The sequence below is a fragment of the Heterodontus francisci genome, chromosome 17, assembly GCF_036365525.1.
Source record: "Heterodontus francisci isolate sHetFra1 chromosome 17, sHetFra1.hap1, whole genome shotgun sequence".
In the NCBI taxonomy this organism is placed as follows: Eukaryota; Metazoa; Chordata; class Chondrichthyes; order Heterodontiformes; family Heterodontidae; genus Heterodontus; species Heterodontus francisci.
Window position 1 is genome coordinate 36,596,242 of NC_090387.1, and position 14,218 is coordinate 36,610,459.

Sequence of the window (14,218 nt, forward strand, 5' to 3'; positions counted from 1 at the left end):
TTTTTTTGCAAAAAGGACAACTTAATGATAAAATGTTCTTTTCTATATTACCTTCCAAAAACGCAATTTACGGTCAATGTAATCGTTGTTCAAAAAAAATTAGTCTTTTGGGATCATCAATGGAATTATTCAATATGAACAAGTGCAATTGAAATTTTTTTTTTTTTACAAGAAACATTGGAAAAAAATGTTCAGAACCAACTGTAAAACTCTTTCAAAAAGTAGGCTGTTAATGTACAAGAATTATAAACCTTCCAGGACAAAAACTGTGTAAAATTAAGAGATCAGAAAAATCAAAATTTTCAAAATATTTAAAAAATAAAAACTTGAGCAGCGTCCAACAGCCCCATAGTAGTCATATATCGAGTTTACACAATAGTAAAAGCAAAATAAAGATTGCTGACTTTGTGAAATAGTCACATCTCTAACATAGTGGTTTCAATTCAGACACAGTTATACAGTCTTCTTTGACAGTCCTATTATCAAACTTGTACTAACAAAGAGAAAATTTAATCAAAAAGATTAATACTGGTGAGGAAGGCCATTTGCTTCCTCCTTTCATAGGAACTCAACCACACACCCCCCACCCCCCATCATAATACCTAACTAGGTCTTGGAATGATTGCAGAATTTTTCACTCCAGTACCATACACCTGGAACTGTTTTCATTAGAACAAAGATGATTAGCTAGCAATGTTAAAAATTATAAAGGGATAGATAGATCGAGACAGACAGATGGTTTCCAGTGGTGGAGGGATCCAGAACAAGGGGGCATAGATATAACATTAAAAATGAGAGATTTAGGATTGAAAGCAAAAGAAATGTGCCTACAGTAGATTGTCAGCCCTTGGGCTGCACTACTAGAGTTAGTGATTGATGTGAAGATCCTTTCAGCATTTAAGAGTAAGTTAGGCAGGTGGTTGAAGGAAGGAGAGATGAAGGCATTAGGGGAACAGACATACAGCTTATATGGAGGATAATAAACAACATGGACTGTTAGAGCTAACATCCTACTTTGATATGACAATTTCAGTCATCCTGCCCAAATGGCCATTCCAAGCCATTCTTCATGTGGGAAAATTGCTTCCTGAAGCCCATGGGATTAAAGGGAGAGTGGCTGTGTGGATACAAAATTGGCTAAAGTCAGAAAGCAGAGAGTAGTGGTCAACAGTTCTTTTGCAGACTGGAGGAAAGCAGTGGTGTCTTCTGGCAGTCAGTATTAAGACCAATGCTCTGTTCGATATATACTAATGACCTCGACATTGAGCATAGGGCATAATTTCAAAGTTTACCACTGACACAAAGCTAGAAATGTAGTAAACAGTGAGTACAACAGCAGCAGCCTTATGAATTGATGAAATGGGTAGACACATGGCAGCTGAAATTTAATGGAGAGAAGTGTGAAGTAATGCATTTTGGAAGGTAAAATGAAGAGACAATCTAAAGGTACAATTTTAAAGTGGGTGCAGAAACAGACTTAATGGTCCACAGCTACGAATCTTTTAAGGTTTTGTTTTAAAAAAGCATATGGGATCCTTAGCTTCATAAATAGAGGCAGAGTTCAAACCAAGGAATTATGGTAAATCTTTATAAACAAAGGTGGAGGAAGCAGATGACTCTCAAAAGGTAATTGGATATATTCTTGAAAATAAGAAAATTTCAGGGCTATAGGAAAACAGGGTAGCAGGACTAACTGGATAGCTCTTTCAAAGTGTTCGCACAGACACAGTGGGCCAAATGGTCTTTTTCTATGTTGTACATTTCTAAGATTGGAGTTCTGAACTTATCTTTTCCCAGTTTATACAGAACTGTGTTGTCCTGTTATCGTGGTTAAAATCGGAATAGTTCTCCAGATTTACTTTTTCTACTCCATTTACATAACTTGTATACCTCTATAAAGTCTTCTTTTACAAAGCTCCTATCAAAGGGTGAAAAGCTTTTCTCATCTGTTCTCATAGCTCAGTCCTCTGAAACCAAGTAATTGTCTCAAGGATATTTCCTACACTGTTTACAAGGCTTTAAAATACAAGGGAAACATTAGTGACCAGAACTGAATGCAGTACTTAAGCGGGGACCTGACCCGACCACAGTTTCAGCTTGATTTGTACTCGACCAACTTGGCAATAATGCTCAGAACTTTGTTAGCTTTATTGATTGCACTTTGTCAGTTCAACATTATTCATTCAATAACCACTGCAGCACAGTGGCGCAGTGGTTAGCACCGCAGCCTCACAGCTCCAGCGACCCGGGTTCAATTCTGGGTACTGTCTGTGTGGAGTTTGCAAGTTCTCCCTGTGTCTGCGTGGGTTTCATCCGGGTGCTCCGGTTTCCTCCCACAGCCAAAAGACTTGCAGGTTGATAGGTAAATTGGCCATTATAAATTGCTCCAACAGCACAGCCCCAACAAACAAATTTCTCTGCAGCACCTGTGGAAGAGCCTGTCACTCCAGAATTGGCCTTTATAGCCACTCCAGGCGCTGCTTCACAAACCACTGACCACCTCCAGGCGCGTATCCATTGTCTCTCGAGATAAGGAGGCCCAAAGAAGAAAGAAATTGCTCCTAGTATAGGTAGGTGGTAGGGGAATATCGGGACAGGTGAGGATGTGGTAGGAATATTGGATTAGTGTAGGGTTAGTATAAATGGGTGGTTAATGGTCGGCACAGACTCAGTGGGCCGAAGGGCCTGTTTCAGTGCTGTATCTCTAAATCTAAATCCTTTCTTCCACAGGGTAATACTTGGCCATATTGAAGTTCACCTGCCACAGTTCTACATGCTTGTCCAGCTACTGTGGTACCTTGAACACAGAGTCAGATTTAACTGCATTTGGATTTTGAACAAATAGCATTTTTTATTTCTGAATCCAGTTTGTTCATGTAGATTATTGACAGAAGTCCTAAAACCAGAGTGTGGAGCACAAAGTTATCCAGGAACAGAGTGCTTCACAAACCAAGAGCTAAGTCAGAAATTTGGTGCAAGTGGGAATTCCGTGCAGAGGGGAAGGTGCTGCTTTTTTTTGGTTTTACCTCCAGTAACTGGTGTGTGTTCTTCTTTTGTCTCTAAGTAAGGAGACTGTAACTTGCGGTAACTTTACAAAATTAGTAAATAGTTAACTCATCAAACAAATAAGGTTAGATAGACATGGCAGGGCGGGTGGTGTACTGTGACTGCAACATGTGGGAGTTTTGTGGAATGCATTGCAGTCACACCCTCTTGTCCCTGACCATTGAGCAACTCTAATAACCTAAGGGATGTGACTACCTCCTGGAACAAAAAGTGTCCAGGTAAAACTCCTCCACCTCCCTGATGCTCTGCATTGTCTGCAGGTTGAACTCCAGCTCAAAAACTCTGAGATGAAGTTGCTGAAGCAGCAGACACTTACTACAGATATGATGCGTCAGGCAGGTATGGGGATCCAGGATGTAGTGATGAAGGAGCCTCGGCCCTTGAACTTGACCAACAGGTATGAGATACTTTTTATGTGTGGATGAAATAAGTACTGCAGGGTGAATGAGCAAACTAACCAAGGTACCTTGGTGCAGGAAGCCATTCAAATGGGAGGAGTGGAAAGGAATGTGGTAGTGATAGGGGACAGTGTAGTCATGGGGACAGATACTGTTCTCTGCAGTCACAACTGAGAGTTACGAAGGTTGTGTTGCCTGCCAGGTGCCAGGGTTAAGGTCACCTCCTCCTGGCTGGAGACAAACTTTGAATGGAAGGGTGAGTATCCAGTTGTCATGGTCCATGTAGAAACCAACGACATACATAGAACTAGGAATGATGTTCTGCTGAGCGAGTGTGAGGAGTTATTGGCCAAATTAAAGCACAACCTCAAAGGTGATATTCTCTGGATTGTTACCTGAGCCACTCACCAATTGGCATAGGGTCAAGCAGATTAGAGAACTAAACACGTGGCTCAAAGAGTGGTGTGGGAAGAAGGGGGTTTAAATTCATGGGGCACTGGCACTAGTACTTGGAAAAGAGGGAGCTGTTCCGTTGAGATGGTCTTCACTTAAAACAGGCTGGGATCAGAGACCTTTTCAATCATATAACTTGGCCTTTAAACTAAAAAGCGGGAGTGGGGGGATTCAGGTGAAGAAAGGAAAAATCTAAAATCTAAACAGAAAAGTTGAGGCAATAGAACAGTGTACCAATTTGGCTAAAGACAAGCAGAGCAGGACAGGAAAGGACAGACAGTTTAACAATAATAGTACGTCAGTGAATAAGGTCGATGCAAATAAGCATTGTAAAAAAAAATGAGGGCCTTTATGTGAATGCACGAAGCATTTGCAATAAGATACATGAACTAGCACAAGTAAAGATAAATGATTTAGATCTAATTGTCTTTACAGATGCATGGTTACAAGGTGACCAAGGTTGGGAAAAAATATTCCAGGGTACACAATGTTTCGAAAAGACAAAATGAATAGAAAAGGAGGTGGTGTAGCCTTTATAGTAAAGGATGACATTAGGACAGTCGTGAGAAAAGATCTATGCTCAGAAAGTCAGGAAGTAGAATCAGTATGGGAGGAGATTAGGAATAACAAGGATCGGAAAAAGTTGGTGGGAGTAGTTTGTAGGATTACTAACAGTAGTTATACAGCTGGACACAACATTAAGCAAGAAATAATTGGAGTGTAACAAAAGCAATGTAATAACTGTCGGGAACTTTAATCTTCATATAGACTGGAACAAACAAATTGGCAAAGGTGGTCTGGAAGATGAGTTTGTAGAATGCTTTCGCGGCCGTTTCCTGAAACAATGCATTATGGAAGCAACTAGGGATAAAACTATTTAAGATCTAATATCTCACAATGAGGCAGGGTTAATTGATAATCTCATTGTAAAGGACCCACGGGAAAAGCAATAATACAATTGGAATTCCATATTAAGTTTCAAAGTGACATACTCCAGTCCCAAACAAGAATCTTAAACTTAAACAAAGTCAATTACATAGGGATGAGGGGAGAGCTGACTGAGGTTGAGTGGATAAATAGACTAAAAGGTAAGGCAGTAAATAAGTAGTAGGAATCATTTAAAGAAACAATTCAAACTGTTCAATAAAAACACATTCCATTAAAAAAAAGCTCAGCAAGAACGATTTATCTGTGGCTTAGTAAGGAAGTTAAGGATAGTATTAGATTAAAAGAAGCTTATAACGATGCAAAGAATAGCAATAAGCCTGAGACTTGGGAGTGTTTCAGAAACCAGCAGAGGGCAACCAAAAGGTTGATTAAAAAGGGAATAATTAGGAGAGTAAACTAGCCAGGAATATAAAAACAGATAAGAGTTTTCACGAGGATATTAAAAGGAGGAGAGGAGCTAAAGTAAACACTAGTCCATTAGAGGCAAAGACAGGGGAAATTATCATGGGGAATGAGGAAATGTCAGAGACACTGAACAATTATGTTGTGGCTGTCTTCACAGTAGAGGGTAACCGAGGGGCTATTAAGAGAGAGGAACTTAAGGTAATCAATATCAGCAGCAAGAATGTATTGGAGAAACTGGAGGGGCCAAAAGCTGACAAATCCCGAAGACCCGATGGTTTACACCCCAGGGTTCTAAAAGAGGTGGCTGCAGAGATAGTGGATATGCTGGTTATGATTTTCCAAAATTTCCTGGATTCTAGAAAGGTCCTAGTGGATTAGAGGTTAGCAAATGTAACACCACTACTCAAGAAAGGAGGGACAGAGAAAACCGGAAGCTAGAGGCCAGTTATCCTGGCATCTGTCATTGGGAAAATGCTGGAATCTATTAAGGAAGTCTTAATGCACTTAGAAAATCATAGCATGATCAGACAAAGTCAACATGGTTTTACGAAAGGGAAATTGTGTTTGACAAATTTATTATTAGAGTTTTGTGGGGATGTAACTAATAGAGTAGATAAAGGGGAACCTGTAGATGTAGTATACCAGGATTTTTAAAAGGCAGTCAATAAGGTGCCACATAAAAGGTTAATACGCAAGATAATATCTCATGGAGTTGGGGGTAATACATTAGCATGGATAGAGGATTGGTTAACAGTTAGGAAGCACAGAGTAGGGATAAACAGGGCATTTCAAGTTGACAGGCAGTAACTAGTGGAGTGCCACAAGGATCAGTATTGGGGCCTCAGCTATTTAATACAAAGCTAGGTAGAAACGCAAACTGTGAGGAGGACACAAAGAAGCTAAAAAGATAAGGTGAGTGGGCAACAAGGTGGCAGACAGAGTATAATGTGGAGAAGTATGATGTCATTCACTTTGGTAGTAAGAATGGAAATCAGAATATTTTTCAAAAAGTGTAAAACTTCTAAATATTGATGTTCAGAGGGACTTGAGCATATTTGTGTAAGGAATGCAGAAAGCTAGCATGCATTTACATCAAGCAATTAGGATGGCAAATTGCATGTTGGCCTTTATTGCAAAGGGATTGGGTTATAAGAATAAGAAAGTCTTGCTACAATTGTACAGGGCTTTGATGGGACCACACCTGAGGTACTGTGTGCAGTTTTGGTCTCCGTATCCAAGGATAGATTTGCCTTGGAGGTGGTACAGCAAAGGTTCACTGGATTGGTTGCTGGGATGAGTGTCCGAAGAAGAGAGGCTGACTACATTAGTCATAGAGTGATACAGCACTGAAACAGGCCCTTCGGCCCAACGAGTCTGTGCCGACCAACAACCACCCATTTATACTAATCCTACATTAATCCCATATTCCCTACCACATCCCCACCATTCTCCTACCACCTACCTACACCAGGGGCAATTTACAATGGCCAAATCACACATCAACCTGCAAGTATTTGGCTGTGGGAAGAAACCAGAGCACCTGGCGGAAACCCACGCGGTCACAGGGAGAACTTGCAAACTCCGTACAGGCAGTACCCAGAACCGAACCCGGGTCGCTGGAGCTGTGAGGTTGCGGTGCTAACCACTGCACCACATTGGGCCTATCCTCTCTGGAGTTTAGAAGAATGAGAGGTGATCTCCTTGAAACATACAAGGTTCTGAAGAGGCTTGACAGGGTAGATACTAAGAAGTTGTTGCCTGGCTGGGGAATCTAGAACATGGGGGCACAGTCTCAGGATAAGGGATCTATCATTTAGGACTGAAATGAAGAGAAATTTCTTCAAAGGGTGCGAATCTTTGCAATTCTCTACCCGAGAGGGTTGTGGATGCTCCATCGTTGAATATATTCAAGGCTGAGACAGACAGATGTTTGGTCTCTCAGGGAATCAAGGGAAGTGGGTAGTGGGCAGGAATGTGAAGTTGAGGCAGAAAATCAGCCATGATCATTTAGAATGGCTGAGCAGGCTCGAGGGGCCATATGGTCTACTCCTGCTCCTACTTCTTATGTTCTTAACCAAGTCATGGTATGCCTGACTCAATACATCATCCAGCTTTTATCACTACCCAAAGCAATATCCACTTTTAGGCAATTCCTATGCACTTGCATGTCTCACCATGGAGAGCCACTGTCTTGAGCTTGTGTAGCAGCACTTCAGCAAAACGCTATGCAAACCTTTCTGTAATTCCAAGTCCACTCTGTATTGGGCTCCTCAATGCCAACTTGGAATGACACTTCTTTAAGACAAGGTAGTGAGACCAGTCAGGCAAGTTCATCCCCTTCTGAAACGATTCTAACAGCCAATTAACAGATTCATTTTCAGATATGAATCGTTAGGTTTATCCTGGGTCACAGAGAAACAAGAGGACAACTAAAGTACACTGTTTAATTTGGTTATAGACATCTTTCTCTCTCTCCTTGCACTCCCCTCTCAGAGAAGAACCTCAGTCATTCAAAATATGATCTTTATGGAGTCCTGCAGATAAGGAAGAGATATAAGGAGTCAATATAAAATATTGGACTTCTAATCTTTCAGCCTTCTAACCTTATGGGAACAAGGCTATGGCTCATATGGAGAATAAACAACACGGATGGCTGCGCCAATGCACTTATAACGGTGTGTTTGATTGCAGCTAGTTTATACTTTGTAGCTGTTGGATAAAGGCAGGCTGGAAGAAATGTTGTATGAAGACATCTCCTTCAAGACATACGATGACACAGGACTGCTTCCCAAAATTCAGGGGCCAGGAAGGAGACTGTTATTTAAAATATTGGCATCGGGCTGCAGTTTTCAAAGCAGAGGAACGAAAGGTGAGAGGAGATCAGTAAGTACACAGATAGCTTCCTTTACAATAAAGAAACAATTCTGTAAAATATACTTCAAAAAACATCTTCAATAAAATCAAAACATGTCCATCTTATAATATTTCCACTAGAAATGTACCTTTGTTGCAAATTTGCAGCACAATTAAAGCAAGAGAAAGAAGAAAATTTGCAATTACTCTTGTTGAATTTTGGGATAAAGGTTCCACTTCTGCCCCCTTGTTTTATATTGACATTAGGTTTGCACTCTGTTGATATAAAGCACATAGCCCCTGCAGTTTAGGTTCAAAAGTCAGTTCATCTTTCTGGTAGATAGGAACCTGTTTTCTTCTCCCTTCCACTTTATTGTTGATTCTAGGAAAGGTTATATTTGGTTTAAACTTGTACGTACCATAATAATAATGGATACGACTTATAGGAGCTTATATACTTGAATCAAGTAGGTTTCTAACCCTTAGAGCAGTCAATACAGTTTTGTTTCAGTTTAACAACCTTTTAATAAATATGTAAACGGATACATCTATTAAAAAAAGCTTTAAGCACTAAACACTATACATGAAAGGGGCTGATCAATAAGATTAATATGCATGGGTCAAACAGAGATAAACCTTAAAATAGCAGAGATAAACACATTTGACCTAGTCAGATAGCTGTCTCAGATGTATTTACTTTTTTGAATGTACTGCGTGTATTGGTAAAGAGATTGTATTAGCAGCATTTTTAAAATAAAAGTTATCATCTGTGCACAAACAACCATTAGATTTCACAAATGTAACTCACATATGTAAATGTTGAAATCTTAGCCAATTCTCCTAACCTACAAACCCCAAGATAAACAAGTGCTTACCAAATCCAGTTTTGTTGTCAGCTTAGTTAGCTACCCATTGCTGCTATAAATAACTTGCGTCCAACTGAACATACTACATATAAAAGATTCTGGTGCTGTAGTGTTTTAATTTAGGTTTATATTCGCTGACATAAATAAAGCTATATTGCATACATCATGCTGCAGATCATCAGATTTGAATGGGATTAGTGATGCATGCAATGATTTTCAAAAGGTTAGGTCTGCAATGACAGGCATTGATTTGCACTAAAGAAACTTAAAAAGACAATCATAAATCACAGCAAACAGCAAGATAAGCAAATAAATTGTACTGTCGCTGGGTAAAATGTACTAATCAACCTTTATCTTAAAACTTATGCAGTCCCTGACCACTGAAAGTAAAAATATACCAACACCAAGGTCAATGAACCATTGACATAACAATAAGACTTGCTTCCCATTTTGCAACCTAAAACTTCAGTATTATGAAGCAAACATTCCATGTAGGTCGACGCAATAAGGCACGCGTTCAATCCCAAGACTAACATTAACTCATGCATGAATTTTATAAAGCTAGAAGTATACTGTCTTTGTGATGAAGAGGAGATGGTGTCAGAAGCACTACTCTGGATCAAATAGGGTTCTAAGGCTACAACCAGCCTGGTTCACCCAGAGACAGTGGTAAGGAAAAGAATGGAAGCACTGACCACAATATGGACTTTATACAAGAGCTGAAGATGATGGCTTCACTCTTTCTAATGTTTAGCTGGAGGAAATTGCAGCTCATCTAAAACTGGACAAACAGTCTAACAGCATAAAGACAGTGGATTGGAGAGAGGCTGGGTTCAGTGTCACATGTGCTTGACTCCATGTCTGAAGATGATGTTACCAAGAAGAAGCCTGTAGATGAGTGGGTCAAGAATTAACATTTGCAGGAGCCCGGTGGTAACAGTGTAGGGACCAGAAGAGAAGCCACTACATGAGAAGTTTTGGCTATAACTGGGTAGGTTAAGAGTGGAAGTAAGCAAGAGCAGTTCCATCAAGCTGGACAACAGAAGAGAGGCATGGAGGGAAATGGACTATTTAACTGTGATGGAGATTGTAGAGAGATCAAGGAGAATTAGAGAGACAATGAAAAGTCACTTCCTAAGAGCAATGTTAATGCTGTGGCAGAGACGAAAACCTAATGAGAGAGATTCAAACAGAGAACTGGAGGAGGCATGGGCATGGATTTAGAAGATGACAACACATTGAAGGACACTGGATAAGAAAGGGGGGTTGGAGATGTGGTGATCAAGATTTAAGTGGTGTCAATGGTGGGTTTTTTGGAGAATGGAGAGTGATGTCAGTTTTGAAAGAGAGTAGGACAGTGGCAGATGAAAGGGAACCCTTTACCAGGAAGGGAGGTTGGAAGGTCAGAAGTTTAGTGGAAAGAGTAAAGGGAGCAAATAGGCTAAAGAAGTGGGTATCATGGATAAGATGATCTCAAAGAGGGCATGTGGATCGATGAAAGAAAAATGAGAGCACACGCTGTGGGCTAAGTTATTTCATTGGATTGCACATGGAATGAGAAAAACTGCATAAACCTAGGTCAGAACTAATGTTCTAATCAACTACTACTGGGATATCGTGTGTGCCTGCTATTCTCTATGAAAGGAGTTCCTGATACTGACCTTGCTTCAGCAAATACAAACGTGGCCATTTGTTTTCCAGAAACACTCTTACGCACCTCCTGATGGTCAACTAAAGAGGGGCCCAGGCAAATGCCCATTTTCACAGCTAAAGGAGGCCAGGAAAGAATTGATTAATAGTTCCCTTAAGATTACAATATGATGAAAGACAAAACTTGTTGGAGATATTGCACTGGCACAAAATGAATGAAACTGAGCCAAAGACAGGAGGTAGAAATGCAAACTTTAAAAACTCAGCTAAGTCACAAGACTACATGCCAACCACTAAAGAACAAAGACTTGCAATACATGCAATTCAAGCTGAACCACCCTAACCCTAGTGCCAGGATAATAGTGTAGTTGGTAAGTTATTTGATGATTTCACAATTATAATTTTTGCACTGCCCCTTTAGGTTAAGAAAAATCACATAAAATCTTACAACTTCAGCTTTTTAATATTTCACTCCTCTTAACTATTCTAGTTTAATCACTTCTGCTAAAGCAAAATATAAGCACACTTTGCCAGGACTCAAAGCACGGACTATCCAGCCAAGTATGCAGACAAGAGTTCCATGATAAGCATCCTGATAACAGATAGAAAATAGCAGCATATTCGAACTTTCCCACAATCCAGAAATCTCGAGACAAGACAACTGGCCTATCAGTCCACTAACCCTTCTGAAAACTTCCAGCCGCTCAACAGCTCCCTTCCTGAACTTGACCATGAAAGAGCAGGGGGAGTGATTGTGATGGAATGAACTTGCCACAAAACAGGTCCCCCCACAATTCACTGAACTTGATATAAAACAGATAATCTCTTTGTCCTTCAAACTGTTATCTAGTCTGTGACCCTGAATTCATCTTCAAAACTGAAGGAAAAATAATATACTGCAGATGTTTTTTATTAGTTGAAAAGCTCCTGAAACCACAACATTTAATGGCACAAAATCAGACCCATTACCAAGTGAGGCTGGGCTGTCACACATATTTCTATAGCCAAACTGCTTTAACAAAGAACAACCTTTTGCAAAACAACAGTAACATTCACCATTTGGAAAGGAAGTCACATCCTGTGACATCAGGACTAAGTATACAAATGCTAATGAAAATCTAAAGATTATTGAAACTAAACATTCATCACAGGCATTTCAGGTTCAGCTGGTTTACCATCAAATGCTAGAAAATTATCTGAATTTTAAAGAACAAGTCTTCAGTTATAAACTAATTGAGTTATCATTGGGCACTTTTTGAAGGTTATATGAAAATTAGCAAAAGCATTCAAGCCCAAAAAAGATTAAAATATACAGCAAGTATATTCAGAAGTTTCAGCCAAAAGACAAAACTATATTAATGTTTGAATTAGTTTAGTGGAATCAATAACACCAAATGTGTTAAAAGGAAATTACAACTCAAAAAGACGCATGAATATAAGAATAAACTTGCTCTCCAATCTAGTCCTCTGTCCAGTGTTTTAAACTATGTGCAGCTTGTGCTTCTGTGAAGAAAAATTTCCTTGAAGACACATTTGAAGTGCTGAATTTGTTCTATTAACTACAACAACTCATTTCTGTAGTAAAAATTCCAAAACACTGTAGTGGGGCAAGGGGCCATGCCTACGCAAGAGAAGGAAATTAATGGAGATGGCCGAAGGCATAACTGAAAAGGTTGACTTTTAAGAAATGTTTGCAGGTGAGGAGAGATGTCACAACATGGAGGATTTAGAGAGAAATTCCAGACTATGGGGGTGCAAGATGACTAAAGCATCCAGTACGGCAGATAGGATCACAGACTAAGGCAGAGCTTCTGGAGGGGTCAAACAAGATGCTGTTGTGCTAATATTATGCTGTTAAAAGTCCACGCTCTGATGTCAAGTAAGCAATCAGACAGCACAATTCGAGCAACTGAATCAAGTATGGAGGTGGTCAGATAAACCTGGGTGTCTGCAGCATACAAATAAAATTGACAAAATTATCCCAATGGATAATATTGCTGGGGTGTAACCAAATGAATAGGAGGGAATCAAATTGCATATTGCAGGTGGCAGTGCATGCACAGGAGAGACCACTGCAGCAGCGACGTTGATGGCAGTGGTACAGGTAGAAATGCCAGGACTGTGACATGGAATGGACCATAAACGAGAAGCAGTGGAAGAAAACAGTGCAGTCAACCATGTGGAAGCCCACTTACAGATCGAAGAGGAGGAGAAGACATAGGCTGGAATTTTATGCCCGCCAAACGAGCAGGCTGGAGGTGGGGGGAAAAAGAGAGCCGGCTGGAGATGAGGGAGGGAGCATTAATATTGAGTGAGAGGTTGGGGGGGGGGGGGGGTGCCGTCCCTGACCCTCTCCCAATGCAATTTTATGCAGGGCGGTCGCAGCGACAAATCGCCCGCCCGCCCGAGGCCAATCAAGGCCCTTAAGTGGCCAATTAACTGACACAAGTGCTTCCTCCCGCCGCTACTGGTATTTTTGGCTGGACGGCAAAAGCCTCAAAAACCCCGCCTGGTAAAACCAGGCAGCCTTCCTGCAGGCTTGTAGAGGGCCCTCCTGATCAGGCACCCTGTGCCCCATGGAAGGCCAACCCGATGCTCCAACCGCCCCCAATGCACAACACATCCCTTGCAACCCCCCCCCGCCCACCCCCTAACTGACCCCCCTTGCCTCGCACGGGCCCAACTGATTTTTAAGGGCCTCGCCAGGGCCCAACCGATTTTTTAAGGCCTTGCTGGGGACAGTTAGCTTTCTTCTGGCTCCATCCTTCATCTTGCTTGCGATGGCTGGGTGTAGACCTAGCAATGGCCAGCACTCCCAGTGGCACTGTTGGGACTGAGCTGCCGGTCCGCTGATTGGCAGGCAGCTCAATTAGGCGGGACTTCCTGCCTCAAGGAGGTGGAAGTCCCGCCCAAGACCAATTAAGGGCCTGGTGGAGGCAGGCTCGCCACCAACTTTTCAGCTGGTGGATGGGGCCTCCTGCCCAACGAAAAATTCTGGCCATACTGCACCATGATCACACAAAATGTCATTGAATGACTTTAATGTTATGGACAGAATGAAAATCAGACTGAAGAAAGCAAATTAATTTGGCTTGAGCTAAGCAACAAATAAGGTGCAGTATCATTGCTTATTGTTGTCTAATGGCCACCAGCTAGTGGGAAGGATGCAGAGTAACAAATTTGTGAGGAAATTACGGAGAGGTGCAAAACTTATAGGGTAGTTATAACGGGGATTTTAATTATCCAAACATAGACTGGGATAAGAGGGGCAAGAGTTCCTAGTGTGTGTTCAGGAAAATTTTCTGCAGCAGTATGTTTCTAGTCCAATGGGAAAGGAGGCAAATCTAGACCTGGTTCTTGGGAATGAGGAGGGCCAAGTGGATCAAGTATCAGTAGGAGAACATTTAGGGGACAGTGATCATTGTATCATAAGGTTTAGGCTAGAAAAGGGCAAAGAACAATCCAGAGTAAGAATAATTAACTGAGGTAAAGCCAATTTCAATGGGGTAAGAACGGATCTGGGACAAATAAATTGAAGTCAAAGGTTGGCAGGAAAAATGGTAATGGAACAATGGGCTG

At 41.0% G+C, this 14,218-nt stretch overlaps 1 protein-coding gene across 7 annotated transcripts in view; it reads right to left on the reverse strand.

The window, feature by feature from the left end:
• Positions 1–14,218, reverse strand: part of zfpm1 (zinc finger protein, FOG family member 1) — a 264,761-nt gene that overhangs the window by 202,654 nt on the left and 47,889 nt on the right. The window contains exon 1 of one of the 7 annotated variants that reach the window (XM_068049281.1): positions 10,651–10,708. The exons of the other annotated variants lie outside the window; for them this stretch is intronic. The gene's annotated coding sequence lies outside the window, so the exon portion shown is untranslated. Of the gene's footprint in view, positions 1–10,650; positions 10,709–14,218 lie in introns of those variants that run through there. 7 annotated transcript variants of the gene reach the window in all.